Source organism: Taudactylus pleione, unplaced genomic scaffold (assembly GCF_031769625.1).
Source record: "Taudactylus pleione unplaced genomic scaffold, aTauple2 ptg001142l, whole genome shotgun sequence".
Classification (NCBI taxonomy): Eukaryota; Metazoa; Chordata; class Amphibia; order Anura; family Myobatrachidae; genus Taudactylus; species Taudactylus pleione.
This window is the reverse complement of record NW_028285543.1, coordinates 655,514-678,540: the sequence shown is the minus strand read 5'-3', so window position 1 is coordinate 678,540 and position 23,027 is coordinate 655,514. Positions and strand designations below refer to the sequence as shown.

Sequence of the window (23,027 nt, the reverse complement as noted above, 5' to 3'; positions counted from 1 at the left end):
ACTTGATGTCTCTAGTGTCTCTGCCAGATGTTCCTCTAAATTTCACCGTGAGGTAAGGCGCACCCTACATGAACACCAGCTGGTTGACACATCAAGGCACCAGAATCAAGATGTTAGTGACTACACCTTTTACTCTACTCCCCATAACATTTACACAAGACTAGACTACTTTTTCTTGTCACATAGGTTCCTCCATTTACTTAGACATACTTCCATTGGCCCAATAACATGGTCTAACCATGCCCCTATCTCTCTGATGTTGACAACCTCCTATCCCTACGCTAAGCAGTGCACGTGGCGACTAAATTAAACTATTCTTACTGATACCCGTTGTAAATCGCAGGTGACTGAAACTATTAGTGACTATTTTTCCCTCAATGAAACCCCAGAGGTCTCGGGGTCACAGTGTCGGAGGTCGACAAATGTGTTTTAAGGGGTAAATTAATCCAATTGGGTTCCATGCTAAAAAGAGGGTCAGAAACTTCTCCTCTTACAGAAACTTAAGGACCTACAAACCTCCCATAAATCAGCCCCCTCCGACACAGTGTCAGCTGAATTAAAAGAGACAAGAGCTGCTCTGAACAAACTGCTCTTCAATAGAATAAAATGTGATTTCAGGTTATGCAGAAACCGCTTTTTCCAGTGGGGCAATAAACCCGGCAAATATTTAGCAAGGGCTCTTCGTACAGAGAGGGCCACTTCTTATATTCAGACGATTAAGGACTCATCTGGTAAAGGTCATACTCTAACTCAAGATACTGCAACAGCTTTCCACTATTATTACTCCAAACTTTATAAGCTCTCTGATCCCCAAAATCTTGAGGAGTCTGCCTCCTGCCGAGATGTAGTGGTCCAGTATCTCCAGGACTCCGATTTCCCCAAGCTGTTTCCAGCTGACCAGTCTTGGCTCGATATCCCATTTTCCCTAACGGAATTAAAAGAGGCCCTTAAGTCTACCCCCTCTGGCAAAAGCCCAGGACCTGATGGCTTCACAGTTTTCTACTATAAAACCTTTGGTGAAATGTTGCTCCCCAAAATGCTCCAAGCCTTTAACGAGATTTCCACAGATAAATGTTTTTCAGCCCAGTCCTTGGAAGCACATATTGCAGTTATTCATAAAGTGGGTAAGGACCATGCTCAGTGCCCCAGTTATCGCCCAATCTCACTTCTCAATGCAGATGTGAAACTATTTGCCAAACTGATTGCCAACAGACTTAAAACACTGCTCCCCATGCTCATTCACTTTGATCAGGTGGGGTCCGTACCGGCCTGAGAGGCTCGTGATAACACCGCCAAGATCATTGACCTCATGCACTTGGCTTCCAGCAGCATTATCCCGATGGTGCTAATTTCCATCGACGCTGAGAAATCCTTTGACAGGATTAATTGGCTTTTTATGCAGGGCTTATTGTCTCACCTGGGCCTGGGTCCTATTTCTTTTCAGAGGATAATGACATTGTATCGATACCTCACTGCCCGTATTAAAATTAACGGTTCTCTGTCAGAGCCAGTATTAATTAACAATGGCACACGCCAGGGTGCCCCCTTTCCCCCCTTATTTTCATACTTTGTATGGAGGCTCTAACCCGCACTATACGACGCAACTCCGACATCTCAGGCTTTATAGTTGGGAATAAAGAATATAAATTGGCATTATTCGCCGATGATTTACTGGCGATTTTATCAAACCCAGTCATCTCGATCCCCAACCTCATGGCTGAATTCAATAGATTTGGCCTACTATCAAATTTTAAGGTGAATTACTCAAAATCTGTGGCTGTTAATCTGTCAACACCCCCCACTCTGTTTCCATGCTGAAACAGTCCTTTGATTTTGCCTGGCGTCTGTCTAGTTCGAAATATCTGGGGGTGGTCCTAAATACTGATCTATCCCGTCTCTTTGCGGATCATTTTTCTCCTCTACTTCAAAATCTTAGACTAGAACTTGAGGAATGGCAACGCAAAAATTTTTCATGGTTCGGAAGAATCAGTATAGTGAAAATGAATATTCTCCTGAGGGTGCTCTATTTATTACAGGCTCTTCCTATTCATATACCAAAAAAGTGGTTTCTTGACCTCCATAGACTGGTGAGAGATTTTGTGTGGGGAGGATGCAGACCTCGTTTTAAACATGACATTCTGTTTCGACAAAAACATTTAGGGGGCTTTCAACTTCCTCATTTCCCTACATACTAAGATGCCATTATGCTTGCTAGGATACTTTACTGGTTTAGATTAGAGGAAGGTAAGCAGTGGGTCATCTTAGAAAATCATTCCCTTTCAACTTCAATATCTATATATCCTTGGTTGTCCAAATTTTCCATTATAACTCATCCCACTATTGGCCCAACATTGACAAGGTGGAATAAGTTACGGAGACAGCCCTGGATCTCCTCCCTGTTCTCGCCTCTGACTCCACTGTTTGAAAACCCTGACTTTCCTCCAGGTACATTAACAACTAGTTTTAAAGTGTGGTTTCAGCTGGGAGTGACGCGTGTAGGCCAGCTGGTGAGAAGTACAGGTGTATTGCCCTTTTGTGAATTACAGACAGAATGGTCCTTGCCAAGCTCTGAGGTTTGGCATTACCTACAGTTAAAACATTATGCCCAGTGCAGTGACCTACGAGTGGCTGGTGGTAGACCTTTGACTGCCTTTGAGGAAATGTGTCTGGCGTTTGCCCGCCCGATGCACTTCCTCTCCAGAGGCTATACACTTCTGATGGAGAACTCTTTCTCAACCCTGCCTAAATTTACAGGGGATTGGGAACGTGAACTGCAACTCCAATTAATTCCGAAGGACTGGCAGAAGGTTTTTGTCACTACCTTCTCATGTTCCGTCAGTTACTCCGTAATAGAAACAAAATTTAAGGTCCTGTCTCGTTGGTATCGCTGCCCCCTAACTTTGGCGAAAATGTTCCCCAACATGTCTAATAGCTGTTGGAGATGTAGTCTAGTTCTCCATTACATATATGGTGGGATTGCGCAATTAGAAAACCCATTTGGAAGAAAGTTTTCTCCCTATGTGATATACTTTTAGGTGGAGGTACACCTACCGATCCCTCCTTTCGGTTATTGTACCTCTAGTTTCTGGTTCTATAGCGGCTTATAAAAAGTCTCTACTTAAGCATCTTAATAGTGCTGCCAAGGCGGTGATCCCTGTTCACTGGAGATCTGTTTCACCATTTACCATCCACGAATGGTTTGATTGATTGGATCTCTATATGACCATGGATGATCTCCTATTGGGGGTGGAAAGAAACAAAGAATATTGTGCTGTTTGGGGCCCATGGTTAGATTTTAAGTCCTCTGTGACCTTTGCAACTATGTGCAAATAATTATGGAATATTTTTATATTTTTAAATATGGAATATAATTGTGGAATATTTTTCTTTCAGTACAGGGGTACACACTATATTGTGAGTATAAAAATATCAATATATAATATATCACTAGTATGTTTAAAAGTAAATAATCAAATAAATAAATTAAAAGTATTACGGATCGAATCTGTGTCTCAGACTCCACTAAGGTGAAATAAACTTTTGGATATAGTATTTACATTAATCAATAAATAAAAGAGCATTAGGTTCTTTTAATCCAGTAATATTTTTCTGTGGCTCTTGTGTCCCTCTTTAAGGAGTATCTTAGACACAGTATATTTATAATTTATCATTTGTATCCTTACCAGTGTCGTCGATTTAATAATAATTAATTTGTTTAAGAAAAACCCGGTTCTTTTTCTTTTTATATATATATATATACATTTGTTCTGTAAAGTATGCATATCAAACATGTAATTTTATTTATTATTTTCTTTATTCTCATTTTTATCTGTACGGTCTTTTACTTTTGAATCCTTTGGAATGCATGGAGACTCTATTATTACAGGTGTACACTAATTAATGAATGAATGAAAAGGGGTGTAACCACAAGCCCTATATAAACCTGATTTAGTACTTCAAAGCATCTATGTCCTCCTTCTGATGAAACTGGGAGAAAAAGTCCCAGAGAAATGCGTTAAGGCGCACGGGCTGCCTTCAATTCTGCCTAATCCAAGACGCATTATCCACGTCCCACTACATTCTCCATCACTCCGATCATCTCCGACACTTTGGTGTAACTAAGCTGAGACACTTTGCGGTCGCACACAGTGTTACCTTGGCGGCTGGCTACTGAGCTCTGCCGCTCACACACGGGATCCCCAGACGGAGATTATCCAGCCGACTGTCTAAGCAGAGGGAGACTCTGGACCTACTGGTCAACATATTTGATCCCGTCCCACCATGGTGGCTACCACAGTGCCATCTACATCCTACTGTGGGACCACTCCCAGGAGACTGTAACAGAGATGCATCTAAAGAAACCTTATCAGGCGGAGGTGAGCCATTTGCACCAAAGCGGGAATTACACCACGGCACCCTCACATTAATTTATACACTCCACCCATCTCCATCTGTATTCTCCTGTGCCACACAGACAATTAATTACGAATGAACACTTATTAACACTTATTGGTTTATCCTTACACATTTATCCTTTTACACTTCACTATCACATTTTTTCCCCTTTTCGTGTGATGTCCTGGGGATGGTCCTTGGCTGGAATTTTTTGGGGTGCCTTGCTTCTCGAACGTGTACCCTTAATGTTAGGGACGCCAGTATAGAGGAGTCTTGACGATGGCCTGGCGCTTATTCATATATTTGCAAATGTATGTAACTAATACCTCTGAATCTCTATTATCATGTAGGATTTAAGTATTTTTTGATTGTGCTACAGAGTGCTGGAGGGTAAATCCCTTTTTTCTGTGTTCAGTGTAAACCCGCCCTTTACAAGCACCTGTGCTATGTCATTAAGCTGATCTGAGCAACCACCATATTTTTTGTTTGCAGTAATGAGAGGCACGAAGGGAGCCAGCATTGGGAGGATGTGCTGGTCCTTATAGTGCCATGTGGAGGTTTCCGGGGTACCTCCGAGGTGAGTTAGCTCTCAGCTTATACATGTGCTGTTATCATGCAGTACACCAATTTGTAATTATATGACCCAGAGTGGGTGCTAGAGTACTGAAATATCGCATGAGAACAATACAATGATGATTACTGATATATTACAAGAGAATAATGATGAGTACTGATATATCAGTAATCATCAATGTTCTCATGTGATGCAGTCAGGTGCATAAATATTGGGACATTGACAGAATTTTCATATTTTGGCCTCTAGTCACCACCACAAGATGTGATTTACCTGCAGACATTCAGATTTAATTTGAGGTTAATTACATCCAAATCTGGTGAACGGTGTAGGAATTACAATGGTTTCTATATGTGCCTCCCACTTTTTAAGGGGTCAAAAGTAATGGGACTATCAACTCAAAAGCTATTTCATGGACAGGTGTGGGCTATTCCCTCGTTATTTCATTATCAATTAAGCAGGTAAAAGGTCTGGAGTTGATTCTAGCTGTGACATTTGCATTTGGAATCAGTTGCTGTCGACTCTCAATATGAGATCCAAAGAGCTGTCACTATCAGTGAAGCAAGTCATCATTAGGCTGAAAAATCAAAACAAACCCATCAGAGAGATAGCAAAAACATTAGGTGTGGCCAAAACAACTGTTTGGAACATTCTTAAAAAGAAAGAACGCACCGGAGAGCTCAGCAACACCAAAAGACCCGGAAGACCACTGAAAACAACTGTGGTGGATGACAGAAGAATTATTTCCCTGGTGAAGAAAAACCCTTTTAACAACAGTTGGCCAAATCAAGAACACTCTCCAGGAGGTAGATGTATATGTGTCAAAGTCAACAATCAAGAGAAGACTTCACAAGAGTGAATATAGAGGGTTCACCACAAGATGTAAACCATTGGTGAGCCCCAAAAACAGGAAGACCAGATTAGAGTTTGCCAAACAACACCTAAAAAAGCCATTACAGTTCTGGAACAACATCCTATTGGCAGATGAGACAAAGATCAACTTGTACCAGAGTGATTGAAAGAGAAGAGAAGGAAAGGAACTGCTCATGACCCAAAACATACCACCTCATCAGTGAAGGATGGTGGTGGTAGTGTCATGGTGTGGGCATGTATGGCTGCCAATGGAACTGGTTCCCTTGTATTTATTGATGATGTGACTGCTGACAAAAGCAGCAGAATTAATTCTGAAGTGTTTCGGGCAATATTATATGCTCATATTCAGTCAAATGCTTCAGAACTCATTGGACAGCGCTTCACAGTGCAGATGGACAATGACCCGAAGCATGCTGCAAAAGCAACCAAAGAGTTTTTTAAGGCTAAAAAGTGGAATGTTATGCAATGGCCAAGTCAATCCCCTGACCTGAATCCGATTGAGCATGCATTTCACTTGATGAAGACAAAACTGAAGGGAAAATGCCCCAAGAACAAGCAGGAACTGAAGACATTTGCAGTAGAGGCCTGGCAGAGCATCACCAGGGATGAAACCCAGCGTCTGGTGATGTCTATGCGTTCCAGACTTCAGGCTGTAATTGCCTGCAAAGGATTTGCAACAAAGTATTAAAAAGTGAAAGTTAGATTTAGGATTGTTTAGTTTGTCGCAGTACTTTTGGTCCCTTAAAAAGTGGGAGGCACATATAGAAACCGTTGTAATTCCTACACCGTTCACCTGATTTGGATGTAATTACCCTCAAATTAAATCTGAAAGTCTGCAGATAAAGCACATCTTGTTTGTTTCATTTCAAAGCCATTGTGGTGGTGACTAGAGGCCAAAATATGAAAATTCTGTCAATGTCCCAATATTTATGCACCTGACTGTATATCTGTACTCATCACTGTTCTCATGGGACATTTCAGTACTCATCATTGTTGTCATGTAATATATTACATGAGAACAATGATGAGTACTGATATATTACATGAGAACAATGATTACTGAGATATCACATGAGAACAATGATGATTACTGATATATCAGTACTCATCATTGTTCTCATGTGATATTTCAGTAATCATCACTGTTCTCATGTAATATATCGGTAATCATCATTGTTCTCATGTAATATCGGTAATTATCATTGTTCTCAAGTAATATCGGAAATCATCCTAGTTCTCATGTGATATATCAGTAATCACCATTGTTCTCATGTGATATATCAGTACCCAGCATTGTTCTCATGTAATATATCAGTACACATCAATGTTCTCATGTGATATATCAGTAATCACCATTGTTCTCATGTGATATATCAGTGATCATCATTGTTCTCATGTAATATATCAGTAAGCACCATTGTTCTCATGTAATATATCAGTAATCACCATTGTTCTCATGTGATATATCAGTAATCATCATTGTTCTCATGTAATATATCAGTAAGCATCATTGTTCTCATGTGATATATCAGTAATCACCATTGTTCTCATGTAATATATCAGTAATCATCATTGTTCTTATGTGATATATCAGTACCCATCATTGTTCTCATGTGATATATCAGTACCCAGCATTGTTCTCATGTAATATATCAGTAATCACCATTGTTCTCATGTGATATATCAGTGATCATCATTGTTCTTATGTGATATATCAGTACCCATCATTGTTCTCATGTGATATATCAGTACCCAGCATTGTTCTCATGTAATATATCAGTAAGCATCATTGTTCTCATGTGATATATCAGTAATCACCATTGTTCTCATGTAATATATTAGTAATCATCATAGTTCTTATGTGATATATCAGTACCCATCATTGTTCTCAAGTGATATATCAGTACCCAGCATTGTTCTCATGTAATATATCAGTACCCAGCATTGTTCTCATGTAATATATCAGTACCCAGCATTGTTCTCATGTAATATTATCAGTGATCATCATTGTTCACATGTAATATATTAGTAATCATCATTGTTCTCATGTAATAAGCTGAAATTGTAATTAGACCAGAGAGTTGGGAGTTAGGGGGTCATTCAGACCCGCTCGTGAGCGTCAGGACGCTCGCAAGCGGGTCGAAGTTCCCCACTGCGCATGCGCACGACGGAGGGAGCTCCGTCGTGCGCATGCGCGAGACCCAGGGAGCGACAGGCTTTCCATCGCTCCGGGTCTCGCACCAAAGGGGGCGTGCTGTCGATGTTGACTGACAGCACGCCCCCTTTGGTGGGCGTGCCAGGGGCGTGCCTGCCAGACGGAGGCGTTCCCATGGGAACGCCTACCGTCTTAAGCCGGCCCCACTCACATCACTAGTGATGTCAGTGGGAGTGATTCTGGCTCTGACAGAGCCAAAATCACTCCAGGGCTTGTGGCAGGGAGACCCTACCGCAGGGTCTCCGTCGCAAGTCCGATGGTCGCGATGGTCAAGACCACCGCGACCATCTTTTTGGCCGCTCGCATATGCTGTGGGTGGTCACCCACAGCTATGCGAGCGGCCAGGAGGCCGCTCCATTTTCATGGAGGAGGGCCCTGATTCAGAGCGAGCGCTCTGGTCAGAGCGTTCAGCTCTGAATCAGGCCCTTAGTCCAGGTAACTACAACAATTACGCTCAGTTACTGCTCATCTGGCCACAAACAATAACTGTGCAGTGAGTATGTAAATCGGGGAGCAGTCAGGAAGCCGATGGTCAAAATTCAGACCGCCGGCTTCCCGACTGTGAAATCCTGACAGGGGAATAATGATAGGCGATATATCAGAACTCTTCATTGTTCTCATGTGATATATCAGTAATCACCATTGTTCACATGTAATATATCAGTAACCATCATTGTTCTCATGTGATATATCAGTAATCACCATTGTTCTCATGTGATATATCAGTAATCACCATTGTTCTCATGTGATATATCAGTAATCACCATTGTTCTCATGTGATATATCAGTACCCATCATTGTTCTCATGTGATATATCAGTAATCACCATTGTTCTCATGTAATATATCAGTAATCATCATTGTTCTCATGTGATATATCAGTAATCACCATTGTTCTCATGTGATATATCAGCAGAGCCGTAACTAGACTTTATGGTGCCCCCCTCATTTTTCAAAGGGACATAGGCCCTCATTCAGAGCCACTCGCAAACAGCAGTACGCTCGTTGCGTTCCGATGTTGACTAACCACGCATGCGTCGGTGTTACACTGCGCATGTGCGTACGGCAGATTGCAAGCTTTTTATCTGTCGTTCCTAAAATAGCGTACAGGAAGTGACATGTCAAATGTGATTGACAGAACAGGGCGTTTTTGGGTGGAGATGGAAAAACGCAGGCGTGGCGAGGCGTTTTTGGGGCGTACATACATTAGCAGATGCGAGCGTAAAATGTGTTCGGACCGTCACATACGTCACTGGAACATCCGCTTTCCCTTCAAAATGCTCGCACAGTTTAGGGTCTGGATTACTCGACCACATTGGCGATGGCCTTCTCCTCCGTCCCGGGACTCCACGATGTTGCAGCGATTAATCGCGGGTGGTCACAAAAGCAATTAGTGTTGTATTGAAAACCGGCTTGGTATGTGTTTGGAAAGCAGTTTATTGGGATAGCACAAAAGCGTACGCAGGTGGAAATCATACCTGCTAATGTCATGATTACACAATCAATTGGCGTACATTTTTTGGGGTTTTTTTTGGGCTCAATTTGTTGTTTATGGCCTATTGTAACAATAATGTCATCATGTTTTAATTAGCTCCCCTTTTTTTTTTAATGTGGAATTTGCATCGTTTTGTGATTTTTTAAACGTTCCTTCAAGAGGCCTTTTTTTTATACAAATGAAATGGTTTTTGGTGTCCTTTTTTGCCTTTAGGGCCAGTATTAAATGTAACCCATTTGTACAATAATGTCACAATACAATGTCAGATTTTTGTCATAAATTTATTGTTTAAACACAAACCAATTGGCATAATATTTTTTTTTAGTTTTTCTGCCAAAGATACTTTTTATCAAAAAAAAAAAAATCAATAACTGATAACATAAACGTACAAAAATAACTTAAAAACATTTCACAAGAAAGGAGAGGGAAGTTTTGACCAGAAAGGAATATGAGCCAAGCACAGAAGGAGTGTGGGAAAAGTCGCCATTGCTGTCACCGTTTTTTCGCCCGTTTGGATGGGGGAGGGTGGGCGCCAGACCGGGTCCGGGATGCCATCGGGCTGGCCTGTCCAGAGGCAGATGTTGTGGCCTCTGGACTAGGCACAGGGCTAGGCACATTTGGAGGATTGGCTGATGTTGTGCCAGAGGTGGAGGATCCTGATGTTCCGGCAGGAAGGAGGTCGGCTCCACCATGTGCTGGCGAACGAGCTGCTCCAGGACATCGGCGATGCGGATGTTGGCCCTGGTATTTTCCGCCAGGGCCTGACCAATGGTCACGTTGGCCGCAGCATTTTGCTCCAGGGCCTCAGCCACCCGTAGCAGACTGGCGTCCATCCTCTGCAGACTCTCCGTATGGAAATCCGATTTGAAATTGAGTTCTGTGAGGAGGCCCACTGCCTGCGAGGGGGCACGCCCTGGACTGGCTTCTGCAGGGTCCTCAGCCGGATGTACTGGTTCCTCCCCTGCAGAGCCAGCAGAAATTCTGCGGCCAAGGCTTCCCTCTGGAGCAGACTCATCCGCCTGTGTCTCTGTTGGAAAAATGAGAAAAGACTCACATTAGAATCTACATATTGGCACAATAGCATTTCAGAGTTGGTGACATCACAATACTTACCTGGGCCAACATGAGGAGCCGCAAAGTCTGGCATGTCCGTATCCATGTTGGACACGCCAAACACCTCCACAGGCTGCACACACCCCTGTGCCAGCTCTTCTAAATCCGTCAACTCCAATGACACAGGGGTGGGACCCCCACCTGTCCCCCTTGCATGCCTAGCCCTGTCCGCGAGTTTTTGCTTTAGGCGATATTTGAAGTCGGCCCATCTGTGGGGAAAAATGGAAGCCATTATCCTTTGGTTTAAAATGGGGTTTGTTTTTAGGGGGGGCAAGGGTTTACTTACCGCCGTTTGACATCCCGGGCTAGACGGACATAATCACCCACTCTATTGACAGCAACGGCTACCTCTTCCCACATTCTCCACTTCTGGCTTAGACTCATATTCCTGTCTGCCTGTGGCAGGATGTCCACACACTTCTGGATCAAAACCTCCATCTCCTTTCTTGTGAAATGTGGCTGCCTTTTTTTTTTGCCCGCTTTGGCCGGAATACTGGGCCCAGCAGCCTCTTCCATGTCATCCTCCTCACCTATTTGTGTAAATTTTCAGAATTCACAAAATCACAACTTGCCTAATCTTATGTTTCAAATTAATCGTTGATAGAAAATGCATGAAAGACTTACCGCCTGACTCTTGTGCATTTTTTCCCTGGTCTGTCGCCATGTCTGAGGTCCAAACAAGAAATACACCAGAATTTGAATGTGTTTTCGTGACGTATTTATACATGCGTCCTTATTTTGCGGCCGCATCATTGATTGTGCGGCCCTATGATCCCTCCTTAATTTGTGCGGGAAACGAAACACTATTTATGGCTTGGTGTGTCTCAAGTCGAGGTGGCGTTTTTGGATTGTTGGAGGTTATCTTGGCTGGAGTTTATTGATTGCGTAGAAAGGAGTTGGAGGTTGGAGATTCGTTTGTTGGTTAGATTTGCGTTTTTTTTTTCCGTTATCTTTGTTGGTTTATATTTTTGGGACCTCGTTTGTTGATTTGGTACGTTTTGTGAAGTCTAACTTTTGTTCAATTGTTGTTTCATTGTGTTTCGTATATTTTGTAATTTTTGGATACCTAATTTTTTCTATTTTAGATTTTGTTTATTTTCGACCCCAAAGACCTTTTGATTTTGCATCTTAGATATTTGCTCTTGGTAAGTCCATTTTTTATCTTGTATTAGCGAACTAATTAGCGCATTTTTAGTAGTTACTCTTGTGACTTGTATTAGCGAACTAATTAGCGCATTTTTAGTAGTTACTCTTGTGACTTGTATTAGCGAACTAATTAGCGCATTTTTAGTAGTTACTCTTGTGACTTGTATTAGCGAACTAATTAGCGCATTTTTAGTAGTTACTCTTGTGACTTGTATTAGCGAACTAATTAGCGCATTTTTAGTAGTTACTCTTGTGACTTGTATTAGCGAACTAATTAGCACATTTTAAACAGCTTAATAATCATTCTAACTTTTTGATGGTTTAGCTTTCGCTTTTTGAGCCAACATTTCGACCCGTTTTGATGTACTGTGTTAAATGTCGCTTTGCGGTTTTGCTAAATGGGTGTTTGGCATATTTGAACTTTGGTCTAGCACAAAATGTATCAACAAAAATGCACAGAGTGAAATGTGTCAAGTAATTTTGTTGTTTATTTTCAGTTTGGACGTATCATGACAATACCCCGGCATGTAAGCAGCAATGGATGGTATCATAAAGCTAAGTTGTTTTAATATAGTTTTGGGGTGGGTCAAAAGCCTTACTTTGAAATTTTTGAATTTCAGGTTGATCTGGGGCGGATTGTTCTGGCCATGCTCCCGGAAGCCGACCAACCTCAATCTCATCCCAGGCGTAGGCATCGTAGGCATGCAAGGCCCCAGATATTTCGAACACGTGTCACCCTTTTTGGAATGCCCGATGATGAGGTTTTAAGACGCTACCGTCTACCTCCCAAAATCATCATAGACACTCTCTCATTAATAGAAAGTGATCTTGAGCGGCAAATTGACAGTCCAACAGCAATACCACCACTGACGCAATTTATGGCGGTGTTACATTTCTGTGCCTCAGGATCGTTTCAAACAATGGTGGGAATAGTGGCGGGCATCTCCCAATCCTCCTTTTCCCGGATCCTGAGGGCAGTGATGGAGGCACTTTTCAAGCACCTCCATCATTTTATTCAAATGCCTTTGGATATGGGTGCCCTTAGTGTGGCCAAGGCCAATTTTTACCAAATAGCTGGCTTCCCACACATCATAGGGGTTGTGGATGGTACTCACATACCACTTCAGCCTCCAGCACGGCTGGAGGCAATATTTAGAAACAGGAAACACTATCACTCCCTGAATGTGATGGTGGTATGTGATGCCTCCCTCCAGATCCTGTCCCTGAATGCTAAGTTACCAGGAAGTGCACATGACTCCTTCGTCATCCGGCAATCAGGGATATGGCAGAAATTAACCAACCTACAAGCTGGTGATGCGTGGCTTCTGGGTAAGTGGAGACCTTTAGTACATAACAATGTTAAGCTTGATACACAGTGTTCCTGATGTTGTCTCTTATTTTTCACAGGAGACAGTGGATACCCTTGCATGTCCTGGCTGCTCACTCCTTATTTGGCTCCCACACCAGGCCCACAAAGTGAGTATAATTCCGCACTTACAGCCACCAGGCAAGTGGTGGAGCGCTGTATCGGCCTTTTAAAAGGCCGATTCAGATGCCTCCACCGCTCTGGTGGCGAGCTCATGTATTTGCCGGATATGGTGTCGAAAATTGTGGTCCTGTGTGGGATATTTCACAACATCGCCATAAGGAGTGGTGTCCCAATGCAGCCAGAGGATGCCTTACCTGAGGATGGCCCCCCCGAGGTTGGTCGGAGGTCAGTATGTGGGGGGGCCATACGCAATGATGTGGTGGCCAGATTTTTTAGGTAAGTTTGACCCAAACTACAGTGTTTATACCTGTGTTTGTGTTTGTTTGCGAACATCTAATTTTTTTTTTTTTTTTCACCATCTTCTGTTTGTTCACATAATCTTTGCCACTCCAACGCTCACTACTTCCTGCTACCCTTACCAAACCTGGATCTGGTGATTTTGTCCATATATTCTGGAACCCATATCGCAACGCCATGTTTGTGGAATCATGTTGGCATGGTCCTTCGTCAACCAGTTCTTGATTGTTTTTTTTAATTAAATATTTTATTTGTATGTGTTGTATTTGAGATTATCACGTTTTTTTTGTTTTGGGACTGACCACTTTGATTTCTCATTTATGTTGTGAATAAATGTTTGGAGAGTGAAATGGTCTTCCTTTTTTTGGACGTTAACAGCAAGTGGAACCAGGTTAACACACCTTACAATTGACTAAGGGGTAATCCAGTACTGACACCAGTTGATGTAAACTGAAATATGTTTGCAGGTTCCCAACCCACACCAAAAGGAAGCCTGTCCAAACCTTTGGATTTTGAAGATTGGCCTAAGCAGCTTGCACACCAACTAGGAACCTGTAAAATGTCGAAATATCTAATTGACACTACACCCAAAAAGGGAAATGACATTGTTACTGTTATGTGTTTCTTGTGGCTGTTTAACATACAAATACCAAATACAATCTAACTTTTAAAAAAGGGAAATCCTTGCAGGAACAGTCTACTTATGTCAGGGAAAACTATTTATGTTTTTGAAAAAAAGAATGAGCCAGAACGTATATTAGAACTACAAAATTTATTTACAAAACGAAAAAAAACAAAAAAAACTACTGGCGAAGGATGCCAGACAGCCGGTCAAGGGCCACAAGAAGGCCAATTACATGTTGGCGCATCTGGCCAACACAATCCTCCACCTCTTGACGACGCCTCTGTTCCTCTGTGGGTGAGAAAAGTGTGTGGATTAATAAAACAATAGGGAATCCACATTAAAAAAACAAAAACACAACAAAATCACTCCTAAACCGAAAAAAGAAAAACCAAAACAAAAAGGGGGTGCTGGAAAAATACAAGGCCTATGTACAAATTCACACAGGTGTGATATGTGTATGTTGAAATCAGCAGGAAGAGGTAAAGGCAAACTGCTAAATCACCAAAAGTAAACCAAACAAGCACGAATAAAGGCACGACACATGATTACATACAAACAGTTTGTGGTTAAAAAAAATGAGAAAGAAAAACATACCGGGAGCCAAAACGGGAGCTCCGGAAGTCCCTCCATGTTCCTCCTCGGAGGAGCCTTCATTCCCCAAAGAACGGGGAGGGGTAATGATGGACTCCGGGGAGGGGGTAATTGGAAGAGGGGTGGGTGGAGGAGAGGGGGAAGTGGGACGGAGGGGAAGGAGGCCCGACAGTTCCGGGAGAGGGTCTGGGAAGGCTGGGGAGGAGTGGGGTATAGGGGAAATATTTGGGGTGGAGTGTTGGCTGGGGGTTGGGGATAGTGGCCGGGAACGCCGTCTGGCCGGACGGTGACGGCGTAGTCTTGGCTGTCCTCCTAAAATATGTCAAACAAATTGAGGTTAGTTTCTGGGCAAATCCGGGGCCCAAATTAATAAAAAAAAAACAGCCACAAAAAACATGCAAAAAGGAGTAGAATGAAAAAAACAGAAATAGAGGGAAAACATGCACACGCAGATATGAGGACAAATAATTAATAGGACAGACAGGAAAACATGCACACGCAGATATGAGGACAAATAATTAATAGGCCAGACAGGAAAACATGCACACGCAGATATGAGGACAAATAATTAATAGGACAGACAGGAAAACATGCACACGCAGATATGAGGGCAAATAATTAATAGGACAGACAGGAAAACATGCACACGCAGATATGAGGACAAATAATTAATAGGCCAGACAGGAAAACATGCACACGCAGATATGTGGACAAATAATTAATAGGACAGACAGGAAAACATGCACACGCAGATATGAGGACAAATAATTAATAGGACAGACAGGAAAACATGCACACGCAGATATGAGGACAAATAATTAATAGGACAGACAGGAAAACATGCACACGCAGATATGAGGACAAATAATTAATAGGACAGACAGGAAAACATGCACACGCAGATATGAGGACAAATAATTAATAGGACAGACAGGAAAACATGCACACGCAGTTTGCCCCACAAACACAAACATGAAAACCACAATACATAACACTTACTTTCAACGATCTGCATGCGAAAGCATGCCAGCAAGCGGGGCGTTCGCCGTTGCAGGTCTGACCACCTGCGCTCAAGCTGCCCGATGTTGCGGTGTGAACCCATCGACCGCAGGCGGGACCGTGCCTCCGCATACGCGGAGCGCTTCTGCCGGTTGGTGATGGGTGGAGGCTGGCTGGTGATCCGCCTATCCATCACCTCCGTAAGCACCAGCAGCTCGCGCCTGGTGAATGCGGAGGCTCTCATGATGGCAATGGAGTTTTTCATACAAAACATTTTTGATAAAGTGTGGCCAAAATTTCTGATTGGCTAATGTATTTTGGAAATTAACAGGAGCAATTTTATTGGTTAGTGTATGAGTCATGTGTTCAACAGGGCCAGAAATCTCTGGAGAGTTATGATAGGCTTGATGCAGTGACATGCGTAAGCAAATTTAAATAAAGAAATGAACCCCGGGAAATATGCGGGGATCCACAGCAATAGAACAATTGTTTAATTGTGGTTCACATGTTTTTTGAACAATAAAAGCGAATGTTCCATCCGTACGTATTCTGCGGGTAAACACAAACACGGACAAGAGTAAAGTTTCTTGCATTGTGTTGAAAAAAAAAAAAAATTAAGCTAATTGATACATTGATTGGCATGATACGATTGAGGGAGGTAGGCAGAATAAAGGAGCAGGTAATCGACATCTGACAAGGCCACTTCCGGTTTCACTTGTGCGTGCGTTCCCTTCAAGCCATTTCGGGGATGTACGCTCGCTATTTCGCACGCTCGTTAGTTAGAGGAGGGGTCGCCTGAGTTTAGGGAGGAATTTTAGATGGGAACGAAAATACGAGCGAGCCATTGAATTTAAATATTTTTGTACGTACGCCTAACGTACGTGCACCCGCTTGCGAGTGGGTCTGAATGAGGGCCATAATGCACCCAAAAACTATGAGATATGGTAAGAACTTACCTTTGTTATCTCTATTTCTACGAAGTCCATAGGGTTCCACAGGATACCTTGGGGTATAGGTGATGACGTCAGGCATCGGGCACCATAGAGTTAAGTTTCATCCTCCCAGGATGCACTAGGGGCCCCCTCCTATACCCCGCCCTCGAGACAAGGCATCTCAGTTAGGTACCAAGCCATAGGCCAGAGGAGGAGAAGGAAGAGAGAGAAGAAAGATCTGGACACACACAAGAATCACATTCTCACCAGAGGGAGACGGAAAAACCAGTGACCAGACTAAAGCCCATCTGCAGCACAGGTGCAACAGGGCGGGAGTCCTGTGGAACCCTATGGACTTCGTAGAAATAGAGATAACAAAGGTAAGTTCTTACCATATCTCATATTTTCTACTTCAGGGTCCATAGGGTATCCACACAGGATACCTTGGGGATGTCCCAAAGCAGTATCCTTTAAGGGTGGGGACGCTCCTGTGCTGAAAGGAGAATCCGCCGCCCTAAGGAAGCATCTTGAGAGGCGAAGGTGTCAAACCTGTAATACCTCACGAAGGTATGGGTAGAGGACCACATAGCAGCCTTGCAGATCTGGACTGCAGAGGCACCACGTCGAGCTGCCCACGAAGGACCCACAGACCTAGTGGAATGAGCCTTCACAGAAGGAGGAACCAGCAGACCTTCATGAAGATAAGCTTCAGAAATAGCCATACGGATCCAGGCTGCCAAAGTTTGCTTTGAAGCAAGCCAACCCTTTTTACGGAAGCCATAGAGGACAAACAAGGCGTCCGACTTCCTAAACGAAGAAGTGCGGTCAACATAAGTCCTGCACAACATCCAAAGTGGCCTCACCCACTGAAAGGCCAGGTGAGTTAAAGGCCGGAACAACTATTTCCTCGTTAACATGAAACTGGGAAACAACTTTGGGAAGAAATTCAGGACGAGTGCGTAGCACTGCCCTGTTCCCATGAAAAATCAAGAAAGGGGGTCTACAAGAAAGAGCCCCTAAATCAGAAACACGTCTGGCCGAAGCTATGGCCAGAAGGAAAACAGTCTTAGCTGTTAGCCATTTAAGATCCACTGAGCCCAGTGGTTCAAACGGCGGTTCCTGGAGAGCCCTCAGGACCACAGCCAAATCCCAAGGCGCCACAGGTGGAACAAAGGGTGGCTGAATGCGCAGAACACCTTGCATAAAGGTGCGCACATCCGGGATTGTAGCAATCCTATGATGGAACCAGACAGACAGGGCCGAAACCTGCACCTTCAAAGAAGCAAGGCGAAGCCCATGGTCTAGTCCCGCTTGCAGGAAGGCGAGAACCCGAGACAGATGAAACTCCCGCGGTGCATAACCTCTCGGCCGACACCACTGGAAGAACGTATGCCACACGCGATGGTATATTCTCGCGGAAGACGGTTTCCGAGCTCTGAGCATGGTACGCACTACAGAGTTGGAAAACCCCCTGGACCTTAACATGGCCGTCTCAACAGCCACGCCATCAAAGACAGCCGAGTCAGATCCGGGTGAAGACAAGGACCCTGTGACAGAAGGTCCGGTCGTAGCGGCAACCACAGAGGACTATCCACGGACAGACCCTGAAGGTCTGAGAACCAGTGCCATCTGGGCCATGCGGGAGCTATCAACAGGAGCGTCCCTCCTTCCTGTTTGAATTTCTGGATTACCCGTGGAAGAAGGGAAACCGGAGGAAAGAGATAAGCAAACCGGAACGTCCACCGGACGGACAGAGCATCCACCAGAGACGCCTCTTTGTCTCCTGTGCGAGACCCGTACACTGGCAACTTGTTGTTGTGCCGGGATGCCATGAGGTCGATCTCTGGAAGACCCCATCTGTCCACCAGAAGTTGAAAAACGTCCGGGTGCAGGGACCATTCCCCACGGATGAACGTCCTGGCGACAGAGAAAGTCCGCCTCCCAGTTTAGCACTCCCGGGATGAAGACAGCTAATATGGCCGGAAGATTGCGCTCCGCCCATACCAGGATCCGAGACACCTCTACGAGAGCCGCCCGACTTCGGGTTCCTCCTTGCCGGTTTATGTAGGCCACGGTGGTAGCGTTGTCCGACTGGACCTGCACTGGGTGACCTTGGAGTACCCGATGTGCCTGCTGGAGAGCGTTGAAAACCGCTCGGAGTTCCAAGATGTTTATTGGAAGCTCTGCTTCTGCCGGAGTCCACCTGCCCTGGAACAAGCGTGGACCCGAAACTGCTCCCCAGCCCCGAAGACTGGCGTCCGTTGTCAACAGGACCCAATTCGACACCCAGAATGGACAACCCTTGTTGAGATGGGTCGTCTGCAACCACCAGGCAAGGGACAGGCGAACCTCCGGAGTGAGCACTATCGTCTGGGATTTTAGAGACTGAGGCAGCCCGTTCCACTTGGACAGGATCAGGTGCTGCAGAGGTCTGGAATGAACCTGGGCATATGCCACCATGTCGAATACCGACACCATGGAGCCCAGTAACCTCATCGCCGAGTGTAGAGACACCCGGCGGCTCTGCAGACAACTGCGCACCCTCGACTGTAAGGCAGAGATCTTTTCCCCCATCACAAAGATCTTTTGCTGTCCCGAGTCCAATAAGGCTCCGAGGTGCAGAATCCGCTGAGACGGGACCAGGGTGGACTTCTGCCAGTTTATTAACCAGCCGTGCCATTGCAGTAGCGCAATGGTCAGGTCCAAGTGGCGCAGAAGGAGCTCCGGAGATCCTGCCACTAAGAGAAGGTCGTCCAAGTACGGCAACATGCAGACTCCCTGCAGCCGCAGGGAAGCCGCCATGACCGCCATCACCTTGGTGAAAACACGTGGTGCTGTCGCCAGGCCAAAAGGTAACGCCCGGAACTGAAAGTGGTCGATGCGGATTGCAAACCTGAGGAACTGCTGATGGCGCAAAAGAATAGGGACATGCAGATAAGCATCCTGTATGTCCAATGACACCATGTAGTCCCCAGGTTCAAGCGCCAGAATGATGGACCGAAGGGTCTCCATCCAAAACTTCGGCACCCGCAAAGACTTGTTGAGAGCTTTGAGGTTGAGAATCGGACGAAAGGACCCATTGGGTTTCTGCACCAAAAAGAGATTGGAATAGAATCCCTGGCCCCTCTGGGAGAATGGAACCGGCACTATAACTCCAGCCTGGAGCATAGTGTGCAAGACCTTCCGCAGCTCCGTGGCTTTGTTCCGGTCTGATGGTAAACCCGTGGTGAAGAATCGAGCCGGGGGTCTGTGCCGAAAGGAGAGGGCATACCCGTGTGAGACCACCTCGAGAACCCAAGTGTCTGTCGTGGTGACCGACCAACACTGGGCGAACTGCAGAAGGCGGCCTCCCACTTTGGGATCCCCCAAAGGGAGGCCCTGGCTTAGGGGCCGGACGTCTGGTACTCCAGGCCTGCTTCCGGGGCTTGGCCGATTTCTTGGGGCCAGCCTGTCGGGGAAAGGACTGTGCTTTAGGCCTACCCTGGGCCCTATAAGCCCGAAAGGACGATGTACCTGAACCAGAAGGAACAGCAGCCGACGGGAGACATGCTGATTTAGCTGCCGCCAGTGTGGCTATAATCTTGTCCAGGTCCGGACCGAAGAGAACCTCTCCGTTAAAAGGCAACGCCTCCAAACACTTTTTGGAATCAGCGTCCGCCTTCCAGGATCGCAACCACAAGGTGCGACGAGCAGCAACCGCTGCCGAAGAAATTTGAGACGCCAGGGTACTAATATCTATGGCCACTTCGTTGATAAAAGTGGCCGAATCCCGGAGATTGCCGATCAACTCCGTCTGCTCCGCCGAACAGTAGGGATCGAGGGCACGTCTCCAACGTATCAGCCCAGCGCTCCATAGCTCTGGCAACCCAGCAAATGGCCATAGCTGGCCGCGCTGCCCCCCCCCCACAAGGGAATAGACGGACTTCAGGCAGATCTCCACCTTGCGGTCCATAGCATCCTTAAGAGAGGACATGGATGGCATGGGCAATGTGGCACTACGGACAAGACGAGTCACATGAGAATCCACCTGTGGAGGTGATTCCCACTTGACAAAATAATTGTCTGCAAACGTATACGCCACTGCTAAACGCCTTTGAGGCTGATATCGTTTGCCTGGCTGTTTCCACGCTTCCTCTAGGTGGTCAACTAATTGTACCGAAAGAGGAAACACTGTGGTATCTCCTTTAACATCCTTGAAAAAGGCGTATTTGGACTTTGATACCGGAGGCTCCTCATCCTCTAACTAAAGCAGTACGGACTGCACGAAAAAGGCCAGGTATATACACCTTAGACTTAGTGTCCGACTCTTTAGGACGGGGAGGTTCCTCGTCAGAAAGATCCAGACTCTCCCCATCATCGGACGTCCCGTCATCTTCCTCATAAGGAGCAGACTGAGACGCCACCGGCCGCTTGTGAGGCCGCATCACAGACTCCCCCTGCAACACGTCTGACAACTGCTGTACAGAGCTTGTTAATGAATTAACCCACGCAGGCTCATGAGAGACCTGAGGAGGGGAAATAGGGAGACTGTGGGGTACCATTAATTGTCTCGGGAACCCCTGCATGGGTGACGACACCACTGACTGCGGGGACAATCCCATCTGAGTGAAGGCAGGCTGCGGAGCTAACTGGCCCACGAGGGTTGTAAGCGCTTTGGCAAAACAAGCCCAGGGCGGCTCCTGTACCGGAGCCGTGACTGTAATCGGCCGCGTCAACGAATAACACTGCCGACATAGTCCCTCCGCACTACCGTCCCCCTCCGCTATAGGTACCTTGCATGTAGTACATAAAAGCTGGAGAGGAAAATCACTTTCAGACATAATGGTAAGTATGTGACCCCTCTCACTGATACTTGTTAGTATAGTGTGAGACCACCCTGCAAGCACCACACCGCAAGGGCTTTAGCAGAAAGAACAGGGACAGTTAAATGCTGACAGATAGAAAATGAAGTACAGGCAGCAGCGCTAGCACAGTCACATACAGTGCAAAGAAATCAATTCTTGCACTATAAGCGCTGATCCTCAACTACACAGACACAGGGCCTGGTAGGACACAGCGCTGCATACACAGACCTGACCACAGCGGAGGAGAGGTATGCAGGGGGGCCCAGACCGCGATGTCACAGTCCTTCAGCGTCCAGCAGCACTCACCATGCTTCCAGCAAAGATGGCCACCGAGGAGCAGAGAGGAGGCCGGCCTGGGGGAGGAGCGCTGACACAGGACCAGTCAGCTAGAGCAGAGAGGGCTGTGTGCAGCGGGGGAGGTGCCGGCTGTGAGACAGGGAAGGCGCGCTCCCCTGGCATGCATTTAGCCCCTGGGATGCCGCAGTGCTACCGCTCTGCCGCGGTCCTGCTGTCCCAGGGGGGTAGTGGAAGCGCAGGTTAGGACCTGGCTTCACGCTGCAGCCAGTCCCCAGGGAGCCCCCTACCTGGGGACTTTGGACCATGTGTCAGCGGGGACCCACCGCGGCACCCCGCTGCTTACCTTTGTCCCCATTGATTCCGGCCATGGTCCTAAACATCTGGGGTCACCGCTAGCTGTGACCCCAGATGCTCACCAGCATCCACGGATCAGTACCAGCGTTCTGGTACCGGCGGGGGTGTAGGGAGGACAGCATGGACGTCAGAACCGACTGTCCATGCTGTACATCCAGATGTGTAGCCACAGCTGCATTGAAGAAACTTCAGGGGCTCTTCTAAGCCCCCCTCTAACAGGTGCAACCGACTCCGGCCGGGCACCAAACCAAACTGAGATGCCTTGGCTCGGGGGTGGGGTATAGGAGGGGGACCCTAGTGCATCCTGGGAGGCTGAAAGCTTAACTCTATGGTGCCCGATGCCTAACATCACACCTATACCCCAAGGTATCCTGTGGATACCCTATGGACCCTGAAGTAGAAAAGGGCCAGGGAAGAGATAGGAGAGACCAGGAGATGCTGGGGATGAAATAAGAGGAAGCTACAAGCAAGATTGATAATAAACAGAAATTTGACAGGCCCAAACAGCAACCCCTGACCTGTGGTGCCCTGTGCGATGGCACCGGCCACACTACCCAGCTACGGCCCTGTATATCAGTACTCACCATTGTTCTCATGTGATATATCAGTAAGCAACTCTTAACCCAAGTAAGCACTCATACCCCAATATCAGGCCCATATACAGTACACCCCCATTTCACCATCAGCACAACAATATCTACATATATTACTGTAGAATAACTCTGTAGATTGTACAGGTGTAAGTTGTGTGTGTGTGTGTGTGACAGTGGTTGTGTGTGTAGGGTGTGT

At 45.8% G+C, this 23,027-nt stretch overlaps 1 protein-coding gene across 4 annotated transcripts in view; it reads right to left on the bottom strand.

Moving 5' to 3' along the window:
• The window catches only part of LOC148453487 (uncharacterized), a 586,638-nt gene that overhangs the window by 17,770 nt on the left and 545,841 nt on the right, over positions 1-23,027 (bottom strand). The gene's annotated exons all lie outside the window — the stretch shown is intronic.